Here is a 21,939-nt window from a genome sequence, read left to right on the forward strand (position 1 = left end):
AGAAATTGTATGAATTTGGTTTTGTCATGGAATACTTTGGTTTCTCCATCTATGGTAATTGAGAGTTTAGCTGGGTTTAATAGCATGGGCTGGCATTTGTATTCTCTTAGGGTCTGTATAACATCTGTCCAGGCTTTCATATTCTCTGGTGGGAAGTCTGGAGTAATTCTAATAGGCTTGCCTTTATATGTTACTTAACGTTTTTCTCTTACTGCTTTTAATATTCTCTCTTTACTTAGTGCTTTTGTTGTTCTATTTATTATGTGTCAGAAGGAATTTCTTTTCTGGTCCAGTCTATTTGGAATTCTGTAGGCTTCTTGAATGTTCATGGGCATCTCTTTCTTTAGGTATGGGATATTTTTTTCTATAATTTTGTTGAAAATATTTGCTGGCCCTTTAAGTTGAAAATCTTAATTCTCATCTACTCCTATTATCCGTAGGTTTGGTCTTCTCATTGTGTTCTGAATTTCCTGAATGTTTTGAGATAGGATCTTTTTACATTTTGCATTTTCTTTGATTGTTGTGTCCATGTTCCCTATGGAATCTTCTGCACCTGAGGTATTCTGTTGCTGATGCTTACATCTATGGTTCCTGATTTCTTTCCTAGGGTCTCAATCTCCAGTGTTGTCTCCCTTTGGGTTTTCTTTATCGTTTCTACTTCCATTTTTAGATCCTGAATTGTTTTGTTCAATCCTATCACCTGTTTGGTAGCATTTTCCTGTAACTGTCTAAGGTATTTATGTTTCCTCTTTAAAGTTTTCTATCTGTTTACCCGTGATTTCCAGTATTTCCTTCTTAAAGTCCTCTATCATCATCATGAGAAGTGATTTTAGATCCATGTCTTGCTTTTCTGGTGTGATGGTGTATCCAGGACTTGCTATGGTGGAAGAGTTTGATTCTGATGATGCCTAGTAACCTTGTTTTCTGTTGCTTCTCTTCTTATGCTTGCCTCCTGCTATCTGATTATCTCTAGTGCTTGCTGCTCTCAATGTATCTGATTGGAGCCTGTCCTTCCTATAATCCCAGTTGATTCAGGACTTCTCAGAGTCTAGATTTCTCTGTGATTTCTTGATTGTGGGCTCCTGTGAACCTTGGATTCTGGGTGTGTCTGAGTTCTTAGCAGTCAAGCTCCTCTAAGACAATCAAATACTAGTGTGACCCAGTTCCTGTTATCCTGGGATCCTGTTGTCCTAAGATCCTGGGTGTGTTACTGTGCATGGAAGTGGTGTCTCCTTTGAAGANCTTGGAGTTGTCTGGTCTGTTTGAAACCAAGGTAAACCAGAACTGATCAAAAGGAACTTGAGCCTCTGGTCAGGAAAGGCTCTGTTGTCCTTGTTCCTGCTGTTACAGGACTGTCACTATTGGATTGGTACAGATGTTGTGTTCAACTCACCAGTGATCCTAAGATCGAGTGCACAGTCCTCTAGGGACAGTGTGGGTGTCTGCTGACGCTGTGCCCTAGGTGACCTGGTGCTGGCACAGACCAGAAGGGACTTGTGCCCTGATCAGGCCAGTTCTCCGTTTCCCTAGTGCTCTCTCAGGTCCTGTGTGTGATTAGATTGGAGCAGAAGTTGTGTTCCACTCACCAGTGATCCTAAAATCGTGTGGGCAGTCCTCTAGGGACCGTGGAGTCCATGCCCTAGGTGACCCAGTGCTGGCGCAGGCCAGAAGGGACTTGTCTACCCTGTATTTATAATGGAAAGTGTGTGTGTGTGTGTGTGTGTGTGTGTGTGTGTGTGTGTGTGTGTGTTTTACTTCAGTCAAGACAGATATTTTTTGTTGTTGTTGTTTTGGTTTGTTTGTTTTTTTTTTTTTTTTTTTTTTTCGTTTTTTGGTTTTTCTATACAGAGTTTCTCTGTGTAGCCCTGGCTGTCCTGGAACACACTCTGTAGACCAGGCTGGCCTCGAACTCAGAAACCCGCCTGCCTCTGCCTTCCAAGTGCTGGGATTAAAGGCATTGCCACCATGCCCAGCATGACAGATAATTTTTATTAAGTTATATAATCTAGGCAGAGAATTGTCTATGGTCTATCAGATCTTATATTACACTAGTCCTAAAATCTGGCTTTTAATGCTACCATGGGGGGGATATTATACTGATAGGTTTGCCTTTTTGAGTGACATGGTCTTGCCCTCTTATTGCTTTCAATATCCTGTGTATGTTCAGTACATTTAGTGCCTTGACTATCATTTTACCTAGGGAAGATTTTTATTGTTGTTTGATGTGGTCCTATTTATTGTTCTATATATGCCTTAGAACTGAGTTAGTCTTTTTTCCCCCTTCATTTAGGAACTTTTCTTTTACAATGATTTCATTGAAAATATTTTCTATAAATGGCCCAGTTTTTCTCTTTCTCTATATTGTTCAGAGTATTTTTTCTGTTTATAGTGCCCCATTTTCCTGCATGCACTGTTCATGGGTTTTTAGATGTATTATTTTAATTGGCTGAGTAATCTATGTCTTCTACATTGAATTCACTCTCTGATAGTCTCCTTTCTTCTTGTTCTTCCCATTGGTCAGAATTTCCAATGAGAATTAGCTCAGGCTCTAAGATCAACTATAGACAAATGGGGTCTCATAAAATTGAAAAGCTTTTATAAGGCAAAAGACACTGTCATTAGGAAAAAAACAGCATTGGGAAAAATCTTTACCAATCCTACATCTGATAAGGTGCCAATAGACAATATATACAAGGAACTCAAGAAGTTAGACACCAGATGACCAAATAGCCCTATTAAAAGTAAAGAGTTTGTGAATATTTTTAATTTTTTATTTATTAGAATTTAATACACGTATACAATAAAATGTGATCATACCTATTCTCCACTTTCCCAACCCAAGCATTCTCATACCTGTCCAATATTCTTCCCTGCCAATTCTGTGTCTTTATTGAACAATGAAATTCAGTTAGTATATGTGTTTTGGTCTATTTATTGGAACATAAGAAACATACAAATGACTATATCCTCACAAAATAATGATTCCCCCAAGATTATTTACTATCAATAGCTAACCTATTCCATCTATATTATAGTTGAACTAATTTGATCATGTACAGATCAGCATAGTATCTGTGAGTTTTAAAGTTCATTTCTATGCCACAATCTGAAATTAGCATTTCATAGCACTTTTTCCTTCCCATATACTACCAGTTATTTCTTCCTCCTCCTACTCTGCGGAGTCCCTGGGGTATTGGTGGTGGTTGTTAGTAAAGATAACCCATTTTGGGGTAAACACTTCTTTTCTGATTCTTAGCATGTTAACCAATACACATCTCCCCACTTACTTCCACCCACCAAAAAAGATCCAAGAAGTTTCTCTTTGGGGTTGAAATTGTTTTCTCTATGTTCTACAACTAAACTGTGTAAAATCTTCAGTGCTATCATCTCATTATGCTTTGTAGCAATAGAAGCCACCATACCCACAGATAAGAACTAGAGAAACAAGGAATGTTAATAATATAGAGTTGTCTCCTGAAAGAAGGAAATAAATACCTGTTTCCTACCCAGAACTCTGAGAGTATATATTGTTAATTACCTGGTAAACTTTGTTATTTGTATATCCAGACCTCACCCAAATCATCCAGAAAGTTTTTTTCCAGACTTTCTCTCCGTAGACTTTTCTCTTTGTTTCTCAGCTAATAGAATTCATCCTTAGGAGATGTATTAAATGTGCATTATAGCCTGCTGATCTATACACAATCTTTGTCGGAGACTATATCCAATCTTGGGCCTTTAAGTTATAGAACTCATTTTCATGATAGAGGTCACATGTACTTTGAAAAGAGTTTCAATGTATCCATGCCTCTATTTTGATCATGGGATCAGGATACTTGTTATTACAAGGGAACTCTTTTCTCCCAAATTATAGTGTACTTAAATATGTCTAGAGTAAACTGGTCTGGTGTCAGACATTGGTTGAACTTAGTTTTCCTTCTTGCTTCTCTGAGTTTTGTTTGCTAAGGTGCATCACATTTTTAGGACACAGCTCCACCTCCCCACACCTACCTCCTCCACTCTTCCACCCTCCTAACCCAAACACACCTTTTGGCATGCACAGATAACCAAAGGTAATATCAATAGCTTATGTTGGTTTGAGGAATTCTAGACCCTCTATATTTAACCATCTATAGGGAGATATCTCATCCCTAATATGGCAATATGAACTCAAGAATGCATGTCAGTTTGAACTTTTTTTTAAATTTTAAATATATATTGAGATTGTCTTACTTGCTAGTGGGTTTTTGTAAAGCATTTTTCACATGCTTAGTTTCGTTAACCCATCTACTACTCCCCCTGCCTACAATCTTCCAGACCAGTACCCTCATTAATCCTTTAACTCTGAATAATCCCACCTCTTTCCTTTCACAATCCATTCAGGTATTTTATTTTAAGTTGGGTTTTGTGATAGTAGCCTTCCACATGGTTCCTTGTACACATTTCTAAGAGATTAATCCTTCCTTGCATCCCATTTATTTCCACTTAAACTCAGACCATTGTGTGATTAAACTTTTGTTCCTGTAGTGCTTTGATATACTGAGAGAACTTTCTTTTCTGTTTCAGGCTATTTAATGTTCTATTCCATACTATATAGGATTCTGCATGCTTTTTGTACCTTTATAGGTATTTTCTTCTGTCAATTGGGAGATACTTTTATTATGGTATCCCCCCCACACACACACACACAAACACACACCTGGACTTTGTGCTGTACTTTCCTTCCTCTGTTTCTATTATACTTAAGTTTGTTCTTGCAAAGTGTATCACATTTCCTGGATGTTTTATGTCAGGAGTTTTGTTTTTGCATGTGTTTCTTTGTTTATTTCTTTGTTTGTTTAAAATTTAACATTTTCTTTGGCCAGTACCTTCATTTCTTTTACTGTATCTTCAGTGACTAAGATTTTATCTTCCATCTCTTGCATTCTACTGGCAAAGTCTGCCTTTGTAGTTTCTGTTCAAATTGCAAAATTTGTCAAAACCAGAATTCCCTCAGTTTTGTTTTTGCTTTTCTATTCTACTTCTATTTTCAGATTTTGAACTCTTTTGTTCATTTCCTTTCAATTTTGTTTTTTCCTAGATTTCATTAAGGAATTTGTACATATCTCTCTATTTTTGTTTTGCTTTGTTTTCATGAATTTCTTAAGGATTTACTAATTGCCTCCTTAAGAACTTCTATCATCTTCACATAGAAAATTTTCAGGCCTATTTTTTTTCTTCATTTGTTTTGGAATATTTAGGGGCTACTGTGGTAGTGTTCCTAGGCTCTAGTGGATAAATAATGCCTTAGCTGTTGCTGATTGTGCTTTTATGCTGGTGGCTAGGCATTTGGACTTAGTATGATTATAGCTCTAGGAACAGATTTCAGGCTTTGTCTTTGTTGGGTGGGTGTTTGGTTTGTTGAATTTTTTAAATTTTATTTTGTTCATTTATTCTTTCGTGTTTGTTTTCTCTCTGGATTTTTGGACAATGTGACACTGTATTGCCTGCCAGGATATTTCTTTGGACCTTAGAGTTTGGGCTACTGGGAATTCTAGGTAAAATATATTTCAAACTTTTAGGAGTTGGGGTAAACTAGAGACCTGAAGCATTTCTCTGGAGGAAGAACAGACTGTTCAACCAGGTCTGATTATTTGGTGGACTTGTCTTCACAGAGGATCTCTTGTAGTGCTGGGTATGATAACATTGGGGACAAGGTGCTGTGTCTAAAGGAAAAGAAAGAGAGTGGAAGATCTACGGACAGCCTTTGTGCTTCCCTGCCATAAGTAGTCTGTGATATAGCAGAGAGTACTCCTGGAGTTGAAAACTGTGCGAGGTAAAGCAACAAGTGGCAAGAAGGAGGTTAGGAAGGAAAAGTCTGTGGGACCCACAGAATATGTGGATAGAAGGGGAAGGAAGGCTGCAGCCGTTATTCAGTTTCAGAGATAGAGAAGAGGCTAGAGGGTTTGGAGGTGAGGATGGGGTAATAATGAAGGTCTTCAGTTAGATTATCTATTTCCCTGGCCCACTCAGCTGCTATGTTCACATGGAAATGCCTGCTGATGGTGGAGGCTTGGATACTGGGATGAGTTGACAAAATAAAGGAGAAAACCTTTGTGACTTATTGAGAACGGAGTCCAAGAGGAAAGGGAGATTGCAGGGGGTGCTCTGCTATAGAGTTGGTGATAAGGCTGGAGGAATTGGAACCAGAGGAATACCAGGAGAGGTGAAGATCTACCTTTAGTCTATCTACTTCCCTGGCAGGAGACATCATTTAAGGTCTTTATGATGGCTGGTATGACTTTATATTTTAAGTTTTATTTCAGTTTGGGTTTCCTTCAAAATTTTTAGTTGTTCATGAAACTCTTTTTTTTTCTATCTTGAATTATCTTCCTTATTCCATTCAAATGTAGGTTTTCTTAGTATTCATTCCAGAATTTATTCATATTCCTCTTGAGTTCTTTGAATACATGCATAATTGCTGTTTTAGTTCATTGTCTTATATGTCTTTTTAAGTTGTTTTCCTCAGAGATTTTTGTTATGACAATAGCTATATTTGTAGGCAAAATTTTGTTTCTGTTTTTCATGTTGTATTTTTTTGGTGGGTCCTGGGCATCTGTTGTTAGGATATTTTAGCCCTTTTAGTATGGAAATGTCCTGCCTTCACTGAGTGTATTTTGACACTATTTGCTACAACCCCAGCTAGGCAGATTTGGGATAGGCTACACTGTATTCACTTGGAGTCATTAAGTATTGATATGTGATTGTGGCATTAGATTTGACTCTAGTTTAACTATACAATGATGCAGCTTCAAACTATTTTGATGAGCTTTCTGTGTATGTGCTTTGTGCAAAGACTCAGAAGCAGAATCTGGAATACTAGAGAGAAAAGGGTAAGGTTTAGCAGGGGGGTGTACAACCAATTAACATAGGGAAAACAACAATGGAATAATCCCAGTTGGAAGAGAGGAGGAAGAGAGGATTGATTGCTTCCCTTGGAGTGAACAGATGGCCAGAACTGGGATTTGAGGATGGGATACCTGAGAAAAAAAGTACAAATGACTGTGTTGCTCTACTGATCCAACATACTCGAGGGTATAGAATGCTGAGAACAGTTAAAGGACCCATTCTGATTTTCACTATGTAGCATGAAAAATAAATATTTTATTATATATCTTAATGAGTGAAACAATAGAAATAATTGTACCTGGGAAATGGAATCATCTCAGCTGTTCTGTACAACTGACTAAACGGTACCCAAATATTTTAATAGTATTATAATATAAAGATTCAAAGGTAAAAATAAACTGAAATATTCATTTGTATAGGAAAAAAAGATCCCCAAAGCACATTGCTGTTTTTAATAATGACTATGCCTTGGCTGTAGTCTGTTGCCAAAGAAAGATTGGCTTCCGAAGTACATTTATTAAAAAGAAATGGAATATTTATGAGGTTTCTAGGTCTTTTGGTGATGTTCCCATTTAAATTTAAGATAGGTATCATAGTGCCTTAGCAGTCCTTCCTTTAGAAAGCTATACAAACAACAAGAAGGGTTCCTACCACCATCTTTTTTTGTGGGGGAGAGGACATTTGATTTATCTCTCATAATTATTCCTGGCTTGGTGCAATCTAGAATGTGATCTTCATCAGAGCTGAGCCAGAACTCACTAAATGGATTTATTTACTTCATAATGTATACAGACACAGTCTTTTTATTATAATAATATACCAAGTTATCCTTCTTAAGTAAATCATCTATTCTAGATTGATACAGAATTTTCAAGGAATGGTTCATATATTCTGTTTCATAATAGATATAAATATAGATATAACTGCCTGTATGTCTTCTGTCTTTTTCTTCTGAAAAAAAAAATTGCAATTTACTCATCTAAGGAGGTTGCTTCAGATGTCATTCAGGAAAGAAAACTGCAGGAAGAGACAAGAATGAAAATCCAGTGCAGATTGACTTCATAAACCTGGATCAGACTTTGTAGAGTCTAATAATAGACACTTTCCTTAATTCCAATATAATATAGAAAAAAAAGATCTCTGGTATAATGCAATTTCCATTATACAAGGAAGCATAATTCCATTGAAACTCAACTTGTGCATGCCATTTCTTACAAGGAGATGGATTCTACAGATATGCTATGTGTACTACCATGAGGGTTCAAGAATCTTGCCTGATCTCAGTCATAAAGATAATGGAGAACTGAGCTGGTATATTAGCTACTTCTTTCCCTGGTTGTGGGAGCTTGGAGGAGCTGATAACTGTAAGATTCATTTAGATTGGGAACCACTACCAATACTGGGTCCTGGTAGTAGGAACTTGATGTGTCTTGGTCCAATAGACAATACAGATCACCAGGTTGTTTTGCACTTCCAATTCTCAGCTTTCTGAATGGAAGAGTAGTTAGTTCCTCATCTTCCTCATGGGGAAGACAATTCTAAATGCTTAACATTCCTGGTTTCTCTGGAGATCTATTGGCTCAAGGACTTCATGTTAAGCTCCCAATTCCACATGAACCAAGGCAATATTAACTGATATAGTTAATGGCTGACAAGTATTTCTGGTATAAAGATGATATCTGTGATTTATTTCATTAATTCAGTAGACATATTTAGATGTAACAACCATTGATCTCAGGCAACTAATGCTATAATGATGACTTCAAAGAGTTGTTAATGATAAAACCCTCTAGCTATATCCTTTTATAAATTCATATCTCATGACATACACGTGATTGATGTAGACAAGTATAAAACTTGTCATTTCTGCAGCCTAGATATTATGTGGAAAGTTATAAACACCACCAATACTGATCTCACAAGTGCTATGAAAAACAATGATGAGAATAGCAAGGAATTACGGTGACCCTGTATTATCTCTTTCTCACTGAGTTCATATCATCAAGTATTAGCTCATGTAATTATTTGTTTTATGTGGTATCTAGAATAGCATTGAGAGAATAGGATATTGTTCAAAAAAGAATGATGGAAGACAGAAAATTACATAGAAATAATATTAAAATCATCATATCCATTCTCTTGGTATGTACACAAATTTAAAATCAATAAACTGTGACAGGCTAAATTTTGACTAAACGTTGTTGACTGTCTTCATAAAAATATAAATAAGCTGTTCCTTATAATCTTTGATTTTACTTATTTAAGCAAGTATATTTATTGCTTGTATCACAAACACATCACTCACATAAAGGCATGAACAACACCCTAGATAAAGCACTGCTGACAGGCTAAAGTAATTCAAATTACTTGGCAAACATATTTATTGTGATACTTCCATAGTACAGGTGACAGATTATTTAGAGTAATGTGGGTGGCACCAAAACAGCTACAGCACTTTAAATCTTACCTCAATGAATATGACATTCTAATGGAAGTGTCATCATGGAGTCTATCTTTCAGTTAACATTTCACTATTTATATAATATAGAATTTCCCACTATTACTTGCTACTGAAAGATAGCAAAGAGTAATGATTCTTTAAGTGCTTTGTGAACATTCTCTCCATTTTTCTACTACATACATATCACTAGCCTAAATATCATTTTATAAACCTATGTGTAGCTGTATTATTCAGTTAAATTAATTACTATGATTACTTGGACAAAGAAATGTTTACACAAAAATTGTGTTGAGATGATCATGTTAAAGAAAAGAAGGCATACCACAGCACTGCCGTGCCTTTCCTCTGGACCCTATATGTAGTCCCTTTTCTTCTTGCACAATGCCGGTTATGTCTTGGACAAGATAGTATGTTCATAATACTTATATGAAAATTGGGCAGCCAATCTACTTAGTCATTTATTATCAATAATTTAACTACTTTTGAGTATCTTAATCAGTAACCACCACCCACTTCAAAAATCCTTTTTAATAACCAAGTCAAATAAGTGCAGTAACAGCAGTGGTTATCTTAATCACAAATAATTAAGTGGAAATTAGCTAGCTATATAATGTTTATTCAACACTATTAATTCCTTCCTCACTAGAGCCCTTTTTTATTTTTTAATTTTTGGCCCTGGCATATAGAACCAAATGTTGCTTCTTTTGGTGGAATAGTATTTAACCGTTATTGGAAAATTGTTGTTGACATCTATAAAATACATATCATTATAACAAGAGTAAGACATCTTTCCTGGAATTTTGATACTATAGTTCACAGAATCGACTAATGAAAAGAACTGTTTATGATAATTAACCCTAGGCACCCTTCATTGTACCTCCCAGAATCACAAAATATACAAAGCATGTAAAGATGCCCCAGCTCAGTGCCACACTAATCCATGCATATATTAGCATTTGGTGTCACAACTAATAGGATATCTTCCTCTAATTCTGGTATTCAACTAGTGGTTTCAGCAATATGCCCCTTAAAAAAATGCCTGTTAAACAAACAAATAATTATGATGAAGACAAAAGAGCTGTTTAATGTGGCTAGCCTTAATGGAAGAATAATAAAAACATCTAGCAATCTACACTTCTTTTTTTAATTAGGTATTTTCTTCATTTACATTTCAAATGCTATCCCAAAAGTCCCCTATACCCTCCCCCTGCCCTGCTCCCCANCCCACCCACTTCCACTTCCTGGTCTCCGCATTCCCCTGTAATGGGGAATATGATCTTTGAAAGACCAAGGGCCTCTCCTCCCATTGATGGCTGCCTAGGCCATCCTCTGCTGCATATGCAACTAAAGAAACAGTTATGGGGGGGGTACTGGTTAGTTCATATTGTTGATTCTCTGATAGGGTTGCCAATCCCTTTAGCTGTTAGGGTATTTGCTCTAGCTCCTTCTTTATGGGTCTTGTGTTCCATCCAATAGATGACTGTATTTGCCAGTCACTGGCATAGCCTCAAAAGAGATAGCTATATCAGGGTCCTGTCAGCTAATTCTTGCTGGCATATGCAATAGTGTCTGGGTCTGGTGGTTGTATATGGGATGGATCCCCAGGTGGGCCAGTCTCTGAATGGTACTTTCTTTCATCTCAGCTCCAAACTTTGTCTCTGTAACTCCCTCCATGGGTATTTTGTTCCCATACTAAGAAGGAACAAAGTATCCATACTTTGGTCTTCCTTCTTCTTGAGTTTCATGTGTTTTGCAAAGTGTATCTTGAGTAGTCTAAGTTTCTGGGTTAATATCCACTTATCAGTGAGTTTATATCATGTGTGTTCTTTTGTGAATGGGTTACATCACACAGGATGATATCATACAGATCCATCCATTTGCCTAAGCATTTCATAAATTCATTGTATTTAATAGGTGAGTAGTACTCCACTGTGTAAATGTACCACATTTTCTGTATCCATTCCTCTGTTGAGGGATGTCTGAGTTCTTTCCAGCTTCTGACTATTACAAATAAGACTGCTATGAACATAGTGAAGCATGTGTCCTTATTACAAGTTGGAACATCTTCTGGGTATATGTCCAGGAGAGGTATTGCTTGATCTTCCTGTAATACTATGCCCAATTTTATGAGGAACTTCCAGACTGATTTTCAGAGTACCAGCTTGCAATCCTACCAACACTGGAGGAGTGTTCCTCTTTCTCCACATCCTCGCCAGTATCTGCTTTCACCTGAATTTTTGATCTTAGCCATTGTGACTGGTGTGAGATGGAATCTCAGGGTTATTTTGATTTGCATTTCCATGGTGATTAAGGATTTTAAACACTTTTTCAGTTGCTTCTCAGCCATTCGATATTCTTCAGTTGGGAATTCTTTGTTTAGCGCTGTAGCACATTTTTAAATACAGTTATTTGATTTTCTGGAGTCTATTTTCTTGAGTTCTTTATATGTATATTGGATATTAGTCCACTCTCTGATTTAGGATTGGTAAAGATCTTTACTACTCTGTTGGCAGCCTTTTTGTCTTATTTACAGTGTCTTTTGTCTTACAGAAGCTTTGCAGTTTTATGAGGTCCCACTTCTCGATTCTCAATCTTACAGCACAAGCCATTGATATTCTCTTCAGGAATTTTTTTCCCTTTGCCCATATCTTTGAGGCTTTTCCCCACTTTCTCCTCTATAAGTTTCAGTGTGTCTGGTTTTATATGGAGTTCCTTGATCCACTTAGACTTGCGTTTTCGACAAGGAGCTAAGAATGGATCAACTTGCATTCTTCTACATGATAACCTCTAGTTGTGACAGCACCATTTGTTGAAAATGTTATCCTTTTTCTACTGGATGGTTTTAGCTCCTTTTTCAAAGATCAAGTGACCATAGGTCTGTNNNTTCATTTCTGGGTCTTCAAATCTATTCCATTGATCTACCTGTCTGTGGCTGTACCAGTGTCATACAGTTTTTATCACAATTGCTTTGTAGTACAGCTTGAAGTCAGACATGCTGATTCCACCAGAGGTTCTTTTATTGTTGAGAATAGTTTTTGCTATCCTAAGTTTTTGTTATTTCAGATGAATTTACAAATTTCCCGTTCTAACTCTGTGAAGAATTGATTTGGAATTTTGATGGGGGTTGCACTGAATCTGTAGTTTGCTTTTGGCAAGATAGCTATTTTGACTATGTTAATGCTGCCAATCCATGAGCATGGGAGATCTTTCCATCTTCTAAGATCTTTGATTTCCTTCTCCTTGAATATCCTATTATACAGATCTTTCACTTCCTTAGTTAGAGTCATATCAAGGTATTTTATAATATTTGTGACTATTGCGAAGAGTGTTGATTCCCTAATTTATTTCTAAGCCTGTTTATCCTTCGTGTAGAGAAAGGTCACTTATTTGTTTGCATTAATTTTATATCCAGCTACTGCACTGAAGCTGTTTATCAGGTTTTGGAGTTCCTTGATGCAATTTTTAGGGTCACTTATATATACTATCATATCATCTGCAAATAGTGATATTTTGACTTCTTGCATTCCAATTTGTATCCACTGGATATTCTTTTTTGTCGAATTGCTCTGGCTAGGACTTCAAGTACTATATGAAATAGGTAGGGAGAAAGTGGGCAACTTTGTCTAGTCCCTTATTTTAGTGGGATTCCTTCAAGTTTCTCTCCATTTAGTATGATGTTGGCTATAGGTTTGCCATATATTGCTTTTATTATGTTTAGGTATGGGCCTTGAAATCCTGATATTTCTGAGACTTTTATCATGAATGGGTGTTTGATTTTGTCAAATGCTTTCTCAGCATCTAACAAGATAATCATGTGGTTTTTGTCTTTGAGTTTGTTTATATATTGGATTACATTGTTGGGTTTTCATATATAAAACTATCCCTGCATCCCTGGAATGAAGCTTACTTGATCATGATGGATGATCATTCTGATGTGTTCTTGGATTCAGTTAGCAAGAATTTTATTGAGTATTTTTTCATGTATATTCTTAAGGGAAATTGGTCTGAAGTTCTCTTTCTTTGTTGGGTCTTTATGTGGTTGAGGTATCAGAGTAATTGTAGTTTCATAGATTGAATTGAGTAGAGTACCTTCTGTTTCTATTTTATGGAGTAGTTTGAGGAGAATTGGAATTAGGTCTTCTTTGAAGTTCTGCTAGAACTCTGCACTAAACCCATCTGGTCCTGGGCGTTTTTTGGTTGGGAGACTGTTAACGACTAGTTCTATTTCTTTAGGAGATATGGGACAGACAATGGATCATTAATCTGATACTTATTTAATTATGGGATCATTAATCTGATACTGATTTAATTTTAATACCTGGTATCTGTCTAGAAATTTTGCCATTTCATCCAGGTTTTCCAGTTTTGTAGAGTATAAACTTTTGTAGTATGAACTGATGATATTTTGTATTTCCCCGGGTTCTGTTGTTATGTCTCCTTTTTCATTTCTGATTTTGTTAATTAGGATACTTTCCCTGTGCCCTCTTGTTCATCTGGCTACAGGTTCATCTATCTTGTTGATTTTCTCAAAGAACCAGCTCCTGGTTTAGTTGATTCTTTGTACAGTTCTTTATGTTTCTACTTGGTTGATTTCAGCCCTACATTTGATTATTTCTTGCTGCCTACTCCTCTTGGGTTAATTTGCTTCCTTTTGCTCTAGACCTTTTAGGTGTGCTGTCAAACTATTAGTGTGTGATCTCTCTAGGATCATTTTGGCGGTACTCAAAGCTATGAGTTTTCCTCCTTGGAATGCTTTCATTGTGTTCCATATGTTTGGGTATGTTGTGGCTTCATTTTCATTAAACCTTAAAAACTCTTTAATCTCTTTCTTTATTTCTTCCTTGATCAAGGTTTCATTGAGTAGTGTTGCTCAGCTTGCACGTGAATGTTGGCTTTGTATTATTTATAATGTTATTGAAGGTCACCCTTTGTCCATGGTGATCTGATAGGATGCATGGGATAATTTCAATATTTTTTGTATCCCTTGAGGCTTGTTTTTTTACAAATTATATGGTAAATTTTGGAGGAGGTACCATGAGGTGCTGAGAAGAAGGTATATCCTTTTATTTCTAGGATAAAATAATCTATAAATATGTATTAAATCATTTCGTTTCATAACTTCTGTTAGTTTCACTGTGTCTCTATTTAGTTTCTGTTTCCAGGATTTGTCCATTGATGAGAGTGACGTGTTGAGGTCTCCCACTATTCTTGTTTGAGGTACAATGTGTGCTTTAAGCTTTACTAAAGTTTCTTTAATGAATGTGGCTGCCCTTGCATTTGAAGCATAGATATTCAGAATTGAGAGTTCATTTTGGAAGATTTTACCTCTAATGAGTATGAAGTGCCACTCCTTGTCTTTTTTGATAACTTTGGTTTGAAAATTGATTTCATTCTATATTAGAATGGCTACTCCAGCTTGTTTCTTCAGACAATTTGCTTGCAAATTTTTTTTTCCTGCCTTTTACTTTGCTGTAGTGTCTGTCTTTGTAGTTGAGGTAGGTTTCCTGTATTCAGCAAAGTTTTGGGTCCTGTTTGTGTAGCCAGTCTTTTAGTCTATGTCTTTTTATTGGGGAATTGAGTCCACTGATATTAAGAGATATTAAGGAAAAGTAATTGTTGCATCCTGTTATTTTTGTTGTTAGAGTTAGGATTCTGTTCTTGCAGCTGTCTTCTTTTAGGTTTCTTGAAGGATTACTTTCTTGCTTTCTCTGGGGTATAGTTTCTATCATTGTGTTGGTGTTTTCCCTTTATTATCCTTTGAAGGGCTGGATTCATCGAAAGATTGTGTGGACTTGGTATTTTTATCTAATACTTTGGCTTCTTCATCAGTGATAATTGAGAGTTTGCTGGGTATCTTAGCCTAGGCTGGCATTTGTGTTTTCTTTGGGTCTGTATAACATCTGTCCAGGATCTTCTGGCTTTCATAGACTCTGGAGAGAAGTCTGGTGTAATTCTAATAGGCCTGCCTTGATATGTTACTTAACCTTTTTCCCTTACTGTTTTTAATATTCTGTCTTTATTTACTGCATTTTTGTTTTGATTATTATGTGTCAGGAGGAATTTCTTTTCTGGTCCAGTCTATTTGGAGTTCTGTAAGCTTCTTGTATGTTCATGGGCATCTCTTTTTTTAGATAAGGGATGTTTTCTTCTGTAATTTTGTTGAAGATATTTGCTGGCTCTTTAAGTTGAAAATCTTAATTCTCATCTACTCCTATTATCCGTAGATTTGGTCCTTTCATTGTGTCCTGGGTTTTCTGGATGTTTTTAGTTTGGATCTTTTTGCATTTTGCATTTTCATTGATTGTTGTGTCCATGTTCTCTATTGAATTTTCTGCACCTTAGATTCTCTCTTCCATCTCTTGTATTCTGTTGCTGATTCTCACATCTATGGTTCCTGATTTCTTTCCTAGGGTTTCTATCTCCAGAGGTGTCTCCCTTTGGGTTTTCTTTATTGTTTCTACTTCCCTTTTCAGTTCTTGGATGGTTTTGTTCAATTCCATCACCTGTTTGATTGTGTTTTCCTGTAATTCTTTAAGAGATTTTTGTGTTTCTTCTTTAAGGACTTCTACCAGTTTAGCAGTGTTTTCATGTAATTCTTTAAGGGATTTTTGTGCTTCCTCTTTAAAGCCTTCTACCTGTTTAGCTGTGTTCTCCTGTATTTCTCGTTTTGTTTTGTTTTGTTTTGTTTTGTTCTGTTTTGTTTTGAGACAGGGTTTCTCTTTGTAGCCTTGGCTATCCTGGAACTCACTCTGTAGACCAGGCTGGCCTCGAACTCAGAAATCTGCCTGCCTCTGCCTCCCGAGTGCTGGGATTAAAGGTGTGCACCACCACTCCTGGCCTCTTCTCCTCTATTTCTTTAAGTGAGTTTTTAATGTCCTTCTTAAAATCCTCTACCAGCATCATGAGATATGATTTTAAATCTGAATCTTGCTTTTCAGGTGTGTTGGAGTATCCAGGACTCACTGTAGTGGGAGTGCTAGGTTCTGATGATGCTGAGTGTTCTTGGTTTCTTTTAGAAAGATTCTTAAGTTTGCCTTTCACCATCTGGTAATCTTTGGCATTAGTTGTTATAGCTGTCTCTGGATGGAGTTTATTCCTCCTGTGATTCTGTTAGCCTTGGTCAGCATTCCTGGAAGTCCAACTCTCTCCTGAATTTCAGTGGTCAGAATACTCTCTCCTGGAAAGTTCTCCTCTCACCAGGTAATTGCACAGAGGTCTGGAGCTCAGCTCTGCCTCTTGGCTGAAGATCAAGTCCTGAAAGGCACCCTGTGCCAGAAGCTATGTTGCTTCTGCTGCCTGTGTGCTCTCCTGTGCAGACTGGTCTCTGAGGGACCTTGATACAAGTTGGTGTTCTCACCTGGTCTCTCTGCCAGAGCCCTGTCTGGAGGCCAAATCTCCTCTGGCGAGGAGAGTGCTCAGAGGTCTGGAGCTCAATTCTGCCTCCTGGCTGAAGATGAAGGCCCTAAAGGGAGCCTATCCCAGAAGCTATGTTGCTTCTGCTGCCCAGGTGCTCTCCTGCACAGACTGGTCTCCGAGGAACCCAGGATACAAGGTCACAATCTACACTTCTATTGTCACATCTATGTTCTAAGCTTTTAGGTGCATTTTAGGTATAGATAGAGATAAGAGGTTTACATGAATAAGAAGTTAGAGTCAAGTTTTGGCTCCATTCATCATCTTCCACTGCAGTCTCTACTACAGGGTTGTCTGACCAATTGTCAGAACTGTAAACATCTTCATCTAGTAGAGAAGCACCATCTCAGGCTTGCACTTGGCTTGTGGTATATTGTCTCAATAGTCTGGTTTCTAAAGGAAGTTCACAAACATGTCTTAAAAATTCTTCCTTCTTGCCAGGACAGTTACATTTCTCCACTCTGGTTTAACACCTCAGCAAACTTGATAAATCAAGAGTAAAAACTAACCAAATTAGTTATTTTCTATAAACTTATAGTTAGTTGTAATCTAAATTTTGTACATGTATGTAATATATTCTGACTATTCTTTTTACCCCTCCAAATTTTCTTTTCCACTCCTATCACCAGCTTTTATCACCCTTTCCAGTCCATTTTCTAGGTTTACGACTTTTGATTTTGCTTTGTGACCTACTATTTAACCATAGTCATGTGAGAACATTGGATTATAACTGTCTATTGGAGCCCCGTAGGACCACCAGTGGGCCACACACACAGAGAGAGATTATAATTATACCATGTATATAATAAAGTATTTTACAAGGGGTAGGAAAGACAACAAAGCAAGATATTACAGAATACCATCCTATGACAAAGAATAGGATGAGGAAGTTACCATTATGAAAATACCCCGAAGTTCCACTGTCACCCATTTCATGTGAATGCACAAAGATCTGTGGATTCTCTACCTATGGAAATAATTTTTAATAATATGCCAGCATGGTACCGTGAAGGTATAGGATGCTCTGGTATTTTGAGCAAAAATGACTCCCATATACCCATAGAGAATGGCAGTTATTAAGAGCTGTGGTTCTGTTGGAGCTGGTGTGGGCTTGTTGGAGTTGAAGTGTTAATACAGGGTAGCCTTTGATGTCTCAGAACCTCAAGGCTGGCCTGTTTGTCACAGTCACTTCATTCTGCCTACAGATTCAGATGGAAAAATCCTCAGCTCCTTCTCAAGCACCCTGTCTGCCTGTATACCACTATCCTTTCATCACAATAATGGGTTAAACATCTGAACTCTAAGCCAACACCAATTAAATGATTTCCATTATAACAGTTGCCATAGCCATGATGTCTTTTAACAGCAATAGAACTTTAACCAAGACAAGTTACTACTTCATGCATCTGAAGAGAAATATTAGAATATTTCAAATCTTATGACATTCTCTGGAAAGTAAACTAAGTATATCTAATAACAATTATCCTATTGAAATCATTTCAATCGCCATAGTCAAACATCATTAGTTTTTATTGCTTGGGGATTTGTAAATTCAGTTTTAGAAATAGTGTTTAGTGAAATACAGGGCAGATTTTCTATTTATTTCCTATAATTATCTTTAGGAGATGAGAAAACTGCTGTAATTTATTAAACCACAGGAGGGAACAAAACAAGGAACAACAAGATAAACTATAAGAGAGAAACTAAGTCCTCCAACAAGGGGAAAGTCATTTGCTGAGAAGGCATTATGAGAGAAAGTTCTTAGATTCAAGTTGGGCTGCTACTTTGCATGATGGCTATCAGTTGGCCAATGTTCCACAACACTTAGATAAATTAAATGAGTATTACAGATAATACAGGTTTGTATATTTTCCTATAACTACATCAAATCTACCTAGACAACAACATTGTATTGCATTGTAATACAAAAAACTCTTATGAATAAATATTTATATAAAATTATTACTTGAATTTAGATTTACAAGAATATATTTTAAACTGGTAAGTTATTACCAATTAAAAAGGTCTTTGGTTTTCATTTTTCAGGTTTTTGAGGTTGTGTAATGATCAACACTATTGTTCTTCTAGCATTCTCTCTCTTGTTCCTTTTATAACACTCAACTTATTTTTAGGGCTAATTATAAATCACCTAACAGTTTCTGCCTACAGATTGTTATTGCTACACCTGACATTTTTTTCCACCCTTGAAAAGAAAACTATTGTGTAATAACTGTCATATTTAAATTATGGATACTTATATTTAAGCAGCAAACCTGTCATTATAGAGATAAAAATGTTGAGACTTAAGAATATATATTTCCTCCTTGAGAGTGATTATAACTCTACCTTACAAAATGAGGTTGTAGGATCTTATTTTAAGTTTCTTTCTGAGTTTATAACTCTGCTATAAGACAAATTTTGATGTAAAACTTAACAAATGTCAATTTGGCTTGAATGTGCTTCATTGTAATATTCAAGTATATTTTAAATTTATTAAAATATTTTTTGTGACAGGAGAAAAGTAAAAATTTTGAATGGGAATGAAATTTGTATCCACTTTATATTATTATAACTAGGAAATTAATATATACCCTAAAGACATACTTTTCAAGGTATGGATGGGATATGTGATTGTGTTAACTGAGAGTAAGACATTAAGAATGTTAAATCAGTCAGAAACTCTCATATAAAAATATTTAGAAGAAAAATGAGAATGTGAATCACTTAAGTCTTCTGTCAAATTTTAGGCACTTTCAATATTTCAGTTATATAATTATTTCATTATAATAACTTTGAATGATTGAAAATAAAAATGCCCATTTTTACATATTTGTCAAATTAATTCCATTAAAATAAAAAAGTAATAAAATGCTTACCCATGCTACTCAACAAAGGAAATTTTATTAGACAATATAACCACTATATTTATCTTACATAATTGTCAAGTCCACATCAAAAGTTAAATGCCACAAAATCAAATATACATATCATCATGAAGTTCGATTACGTCATTGTAATCAATAAAATAAGAGTCTTAGAGCTGCTGAACTGCTTTTATTTAATCCTCAAGATAATATTAACTTTGGGAACAACTTGTAAAGATTTACTAATCAACTTCAGTAAAGATCCCATTCAATGAAGTGAGGTATCAGTCCGAGTCCATGAGAATGAGAATATCATGTTCATGTATGAACTGAAACATGTTTTTTTTAATTATTCCACTATTTGCAGAGGATATTAATGATACTAGGATAACGTACCCACTTGCTGCTTTATTGGACCCTTTATTATCTATTCAAAACCCAAAGAAGTTCCCAAAAGACATTGGAAGTTGGAAGTTCACATATGCAGTAGCAAATGCAAAGCAGACTTTCTTGAGATGAGCACACTGGATATTGACAATGAGTCACATTGTTTAAGAGAAAGAGAATCTTGAAGATACTGTATTTTAAGGCACTTTAGCAGTGGGGTCGTTGTCTTAAAAATTGAAGAGAAGCAAAAAATTAGTCCGAGTTAGTGTGAGCAGCAAATTGGAGCTTAGAAAACTTTTTGTTATAGAAAGAAATTGGATATTAAATATCAGGATGTGATTAAGTTAATTGGTAAAAGGTTGTAATGAAGAAAAAAAGTTTGATTGAATAGTGTGATCATAAATTGGCAAACAGAGAGACCCGTGACAATGTTTTTCTAATTGAAGACACTGCAGTTAGTTCTGGAGTGTAGAAAACTCAATGATTGAAAACAAAATGGAAGATGACCAAGACAGTTGTCGGTTAAATTATTTTAAATGCACAAATAAGCTAGATTGACATGAGCTTTAGAAACTGGAATGCTGAAAAATGTGGCATGCTCAGATATAGGACATAAATATTTAAATTTTCTCACCACAGGATTCTGTACATTTAGTTAAATCCAAGAAGATAATTAATTTAGCTAATCAAATAACAAAATATTTTCTTTAGAGAAAAAAAAAACTACTTTTGCAGATATATGTACAGCTACATAGAGGTTTTTCAGTGAATCTCATAATCCTTGACCTAGCAAAAAATAATTGATAACATTAAAAGAATATATGTATTGTGATTAAAATTCATGGCTATAGAAATTATTTTCTCTTAGTTTCAAGTGAAACTAAAACAAATGAAGAAAGCTACACCACAAAGTATCTGTGCGACAGTCAAGAAAAAATATAATAAACACACAAGAAAAGGATTTAGAATATAAGATCTGTAAATCTGAATTATACCCTTTATATAGTATAAACAGCTGTATACATTTGGTAAATTTCTATGTTTTTCTTGATAAGGAATACTTGCTCTGTTACCCTAGAGCCAATTCTCAGAGTTGCAATTAGCAGTTACCACAGAACACAAAGTGCATCTCTGTCCATAGCTACTGCAGTTCCCACAAACCATCTCCCCCTGGCCTTCCCTCCCTGCCTGTCTCTATGTCTGAGCCCTAACTCAAGGAAACAATGGAAGCCATATATGCAAGATGACAAAGGACGCCAGCTTTGAATCTTCTGTATACTCCTTGGTCTCCCAAGTTCATTTCAATTTTAAAAATTCTTGCTAGCATTCCTAAGCATCTACAGAATAGTATTCCATGCTTTGTTCTTGTGGGATACATGGCATTTGCTGCATTATGAGAATGTATATAGTGAAAGAAGAAAAATGAGAATATTGCAAGCTGATCGATATAGATTCGAAGAACAAAGTACTAATTTCAAGATTTAGTACTTATGTATCATATTGATCTATCTATCCCCTCTCTCTCTCTCTCTCTCTCTCTCTCTCTCTCTCTCTCTCTCATCTACCTATCATCTATCAATCACCTATCTTTTATTTTGAATCTACCTTACTATGCAGTATATGCTGATCATAAATTCTGTGTACTAAGGAATATATCACCCCACCTGGCTGCATCAAAGCCATTTTTAAAGGGAAAATGTCAGTTCTTATTCTTAAGTTTTCAGAAAATACTTAGTAATTATTTTCTTGAATGTCATATATTGTTTCATAGGTAAATGAAGGAATTAAATTTAATGTGGTTGTGTGCTAAGGAACTAAGTGCTAAACTTTGTGTAAAAAGAAATACTTAGATTACAAGTTATATACTTTAGAATATATAAGCAGTTGATTTCTTCCCTTCTGTTAGCTGTAAGTTTTTGTCCCTCAGCT

At 35.9% G+C, this 21,939-nt stretch overlaps 1 pseudogene; it reads right to left on the reverse strand.

The window, feature by feature from the left end:
- LOC110330833 overlaps positions 1-21,939 on the reverse strand; it is a 114,382-nt pseudogene that overhangs the window by 16,125 nt on the left and 76,318 nt on the right.

Source organism: Mus pahari, chromosome 13 (genome assembly GCF_900095145.1).
Source record: "Mus pahari chromosome 13, PAHARI_EIJ_v1.1, whole genome shotgun sequence".
NCBI classification, from domain to species: Eukaryota; Metazoa; Chordata; class Mammalia; order Rodentia; family Muridae; genus Mus; species Mus pahari.